The sequence below is a fragment of the Berghia stephanieae genome, chromosome 2 (genome assembly GCF_034508935.2).
Source record: "Berghia stephanieae isolate SIO BIC M18660-M18661 chromosome 2, UCSD_Bste_1.3, whole genome shotgun sequence".
Taxonomy (NCBI): domain Eukaryota; kingdom Metazoa; phylum Mollusca; class Gastropoda; order Nudibranchia; family Aeolidiidae; genus Berghia; species Berghia stephanieae.
The window spans coordinates 109,757,581-109,763,356 of NC_088361.1; positions in this window are offsets into that span (position 1 = coordinate 109,757,581).

A 5,776-nucleotide genomic window follows, 5' to 3' on the forward strand; every position below is an offset into this window, starting at 1 on the left:
TATTCTCTATGGTCTTCTGGCACTTTCCTACTCACTTCATTTCCGTTTGTTATCAACATAAGTGCCTGCCCCACTCACTTTTCTGAATTAAAAAGTCACCCCGAATATCGGAGCATACTCAATGTCTCAATTGTTTCCACGTTACATGTTTGTATTGAGAATATTGGCTATTAAGCTTAAATGTTGGTCAACTGTTCGACAAATGGATGATGCCAAGTCTGCAAAGATAGATCATCATCAAGCCCTACTGCAACCTCCTCGTGGTGTCGAACGGTAACAGGTCAAGCTGGCCAACTGCAGAGGGCGACAAGAATAGGCAATGGCAAACCATTCTTGTAACTTTGCCGAGTTAACTGCATGAATAAGTCCAAAAAGTTAAACGGTGACAGCGTAAAGGGGAGCATGTTTTCACGGAAGACTGCTGCCTCGCTCGGTTGGGAGCGTGATGTTCGTCAGGTCACACCGAACCGTCAGCCAGTTACTAGGCGAAATAAATTTAACAAATGTGACAAAACCAAAATTGGGACATGGAATGTCAGGACCTGTGCCCAAAAAGGAAAACTAAACAACATTCTGAAAGAAATGAAACGGCTCCAAATAAATATTCTTGGCCTGGCAGAGATGAGATGGAAAGAGCAGGGAACCATGTCAAAACAAGAAAACAACATGACATATAAGATCATATGGAGTGGTGGAACCTCTTTCCAAAAAGGAGTAGGGATGATCTTAGACCAAAAATCAACCAAATTTTACAAAGGGCACGTAGCAATCTCAGACAGAGTTTTGCTGGTTAAGCTAAGAGGACCTGTAGTTGACACCAATATTATTCAAGTTTATGCACCAACAGAAGAGGCGACAGATGCAGATATGACAGAGTTTTACCATTCACTAGACAAAGCAAAACGAATGTGTAAATCACAAGAAGTCCTTATGGTAATGGGGGACCTAAATGCTAAGATTGGCAGAGGCAGAGATGGTGACATAATCGGACCACATGGACTCGGAGACAGAAATGAACGAGGAAACATCTGGGCAGATTGGTGTAGAACAAATAAATTAATGATTTCAAACACCTGGTTTCAACAACACCCAAGAAGAACCTGGACATGGCAATCACCAGGGGACAGAGCAAGGAACCAGATAGACTTTATAGCAGTATCATCAAGATTCAGAAATGGCATATTAAATTGCAAAACCTACCCAGGCGCCGATGTAGACAGTGACCATGTCCCAGTTGTTTGTACAATAAGGATAAAGTTTAAAGCTATTCAGAGAACAGCTGGTAGAATAAAGAGGGATTACAGGTTATGCAAAGACAATGGCATACAAACAAAAATGAGAGAAGAATTTGAAAATGCACTCATGATACAAAGCCAAAGTGAACCTGATAATGAAAAATGTGAAAAACAATTTGATATATTCCAAAAGTGTGTCAAAGCAACTGCAGAAAAGCATTTACCAATAGCTCAAATAAACAGCAAAAAGGAATGGATGACAAATGAAATTCTAAACCTATTTGAAGAAAGACGAAAATGCAACAGAGGGTCTGCAGAATACCAAACATTGAACAACCACATTAAATCCAAATGCATCGAGGCACACGAGAACTATCTAGACTGGAAATGCTGCGAAATCGAAAGAGAATACAAACCCAACCCCAACAAGCTCACCAAAGAATAAAAGAACTATCAGGGAAAAGGAAAAGCAAAGCAGCAGGAAGTTGTATCCAAAACAAACAAGGGGAACTGCTATTTGAAGAACAACATATAGAAAGCCGATGGGTAGAATACATAGGCGAACTGTACAATGATCCAAATAGAAATGAACCACCACTGAAATTCAAAGAACCATTAAGCGGACCAAACATCACCAAAAGTGAAATTGAACATGCCATGGAACGAATGAGGGATGGTAAAGCAACAGGCCCTGATGAAATATCTGTAGAGGTATTAAAAAGCCTAGGAGATCTAGCAATTGATGAACTTCACATATTATTCAACAATATATACAATACTGGGAAAATTCCAGAAGATCTCTGTAACTCTATTTTCATAGCAATACCAAAGAAAGCAGGTGCAGTCAGATGCGAAAATTTTAGAACTATAAGTTTAATAAGCCACATCAACAAAATACTGTTGCGTATAATTATCAACAGGCTAAGGAATAAGATTAACCCCGAAATCGCAGAAGAACAATATGGATTCCAACCTGACAGAGGGACAAGGAACGCAATATACCTCCTCCGTGTTTTAAGTGAAAGAGCTATACAGGTTCAGACCCCACTATACCTCTGTTTTGTCGACTACAAAAAAGCTTTTGATAGAGTACGCCACGAAGAAATACTAAAACAACTGCACTCCATTGGCGCTGATGAGAAAGACCTCAGACTCATGCAAACATTATACTACACCCAGCAGGCATCTATCAAAATCGGAAACTCTACAGGAAATTCCATTCCTATTAAGAAAGGAGTCCGTCAAGGGTGTGTTGCCTCACCAGATCTGTTTAATCTATACCAAGAAACAATCATGAGGGGCATAAATAATATGGAGGGAATAAAAGTGGGAGGTCACAACATAAATAATATAAGATACGCAGACGATACGGTACTCATTGCAACATCAGAAATCCAACTTCAAAAGATTGTTGACAAAGTGGTAGTAGATAGTGAAGCCAAGGGAATGGAAGTGAATATCACCAAAACGGAATGCATGGTAATACAGAAAAACCCCGAAAACAACAACACCTGCAATATAACGATTCACGGCGAGCAACTTACCAACGTAGAAAGTTTTAAATACCTAGGTTCAATAGTGACAACAGATGGAAGATGTAACCGAGACATACGAGCAAGAATAACTCAAGCCAAACAGGCCTTCATGGACCTGGGAAACATTTTGAAAAACAAACAGATGTCGTTCGGGATTAGATTCCGAGTCTTGAAGTGCTACGTGTGGCCAATCTTGTTATACGGATGCGAAAGCTGGACTACAAATGCAGAAACACAAAAGAACATTGAAGCTTTTGAAATGTGGTGCTTGAGAAGGATGCAGAGAATATCGTATACTGCACACAAAACGAACGAAGAAGTGCTAAAACAAACATACCAACAAAGGAAACTAATGCCCTTAATAGTGGATCGACAACTATCCTTTTTCGGACACATAGTAAGGAAAGATAAGAATGAATACCTGGCAAGTTGTGGAAAAATACCTGGTAAACGCGCCCGGGGGAGACAAAGAAAAACACTCATAGACCAACTGAAGGGCTTCACCAGCCTAACAATCCAAGAGCTGTTTGAAAAGGCAAGAGACAGGGAGGAATGGAGAGAGATAATTCATGCAGTATCCGAAGCCTGGACCAGGCATGGAACCTAGAAGAAGAAGAAGTTGGTCAACTAACTTCGCAGCGTTTGTGTGTCTTGAACCCGTGACCTCGAGAAGTCAGGAAGAGAAGGCTCTAACAGAACTAGCGTTAGAAGCGATCTTTTTTAAGGATCGTGGATAGCTCATACGGTAGAGTCACGCTCTCCCCGGCCAGGCGGAGTTGTCGTACCAGTAAGGTCTTGAGTTCGAGCCCCCATTGCCGCCGCGAAATTTTTATTCTTTGTTGTCTTCTGGCACTTTCCTCCTCACTTCATTTCTTGCTGTAATTGCGTTGAAAGCTGAGAAAAAATCAACGAAGAGAAGATGGACAGACTTTGTTGGATTTGTGTCCAGGTAACTAGTTATTTTGTCAATTACTATCAACGACGCGTCTTCCACACCATGGACCTTTTATACGCAAACAAATGTTGGTTAAATTTGACTCTTCTCGTAGCTCACCATCCTAGCGTGGTTTTTAGAGGACTTTCTTTAAAAAAAAAAAAAAAAAAAAAAAGCATGCGAACCATTTACTTTCCATAGTATATTATATCGATTGCGCAAATCGACCGAGTTAATTTGGTAGAGTTAATCACCTCGCTGGCAGTCGACAAACAATTACACAGAGCCAAATGACATCAAATTCATTTATTTCAATACGGATCCACATTTCCATTTCCTGCAGTGCAAATCATTTATATAGCGTAACTTTTGTCTTCAAGGCTAGTGCAATAGAAAAACAAACCAACAAACAACAACAAAACACAAGCTTTTATTTCATAAACCGTGAGACAGATAATCCTAACTTGTTAAAAGGTTTTGAATCTGAAACTTCCCTATAATCTGAAATTAAAGTATTTTGGCCAAAATTGGGTGTTCTGTCTTGTACAGCCGACTGGGGATCAATTCATACCTGAGTCGACGGTTTGGGTTATATGTCTAATTAAAGTTTTTGACAAAACAGAAGACTAGGCTTGATTTTTACCATCATTTTAACTCATTTTCATCACCATTTATGCTCAGCGTCGTTTGACCTTCTTACAAAACAAGACAACGTATGTCTAAGCCACGGGCAGAACAGTGTTGGAAATCGTTTAATTGTATACCCAATCATGCTTCCACGAACAAACTAAACAAAGGAAACACCATTATCCATTTAAATTCTTGAAACCGAGATAGGGTAAGGGGTGATTCGATTCGGGTGTCTTTGCCAAGCAGATATGCCAGTTATCAAAACTGAATGACTTAATAACAATGGAGAGATCTGAAATCTCCAGACTCTCTCTAAAATCGCTGACATATTTTGATAACATCACAGAATCGCCCAATACCAAAGACAAACACGATTCATCACACCGTAATCAAAGAAGAGTTGCCGAGATTGCCAGGTCCGTATATTGTGTAGGCGAGAAGCTCATGAGAGCACTTCAAATTAGAATTGAAATACCAAATATAAGTATCAGATAGTGCCCAATGCGAATCGGTTACAATAATGATGCCAGTTTGACATTTAAAGCAGCAAATTTTTAAAATACGTCTTTTATAAAAAAAACAAAAACAAAAAAAAATATTTCTTGTTAAAAAATATATTTTGGTATTTTTTTGCCAACCTGGTTCGACGTATACTAATTTGCAGGTCTGATAACCCGTTTTCTAAGGGTTCATTGTTGTAATCGAAATATTCTCAAGCCAACGCAAAATAATGTCCATTATAACAAAAATCAAGCCCATAATTGCGTTCGGATATCAGTTCTGTAAGTAGATATGTGCTGACGTTTACTTATTTGCAGGTCTGGTAACCCAACTTGTTATGGGCCCATTATTGTAACGGGAACACCCTCAAACCGACGCAAAATATCGTCCGCGACAACAATGTTAAAACGAGCTCATGATTGCGTCCGATTATCATACTTGTAAATATACTCACGTCAGTACACACAGACTGTCTGTGCGTCAGTATGTACACATCGGTCTTGGTAAGGAATGTTGAAATTGGGTTTGACCTAGATACATATATTATCAGGCCAATAGTCTACGTGGCTGTTTACATTTTGATCTTTTATTCTTTGCATTTTAAAAAAAAATCAACTATTTTATTTTTTAAATAAACAAATTAGCACTACCCATTCGTACTTTTCATTTTCAATAATTTCATCAATTCACGAAACTCGACGTGTACATGATATCATTTGCAAACGAGTATGCGCAACGAGTATGATATAATTATTATACGTCGATAACTAATATTATGGCAATATTTATTTCTACATGAATGTACTTTTTTGGCAGATAAGGAGACGCTTGACTTGGAAAAATGGGGCATTTATTTTCAAGCCACTCATATTCGACATTGTTCCATGACTTGTTTGGCTATTTAAATAAATTTATCTGGCATTAATTATGTTTTATGTCAA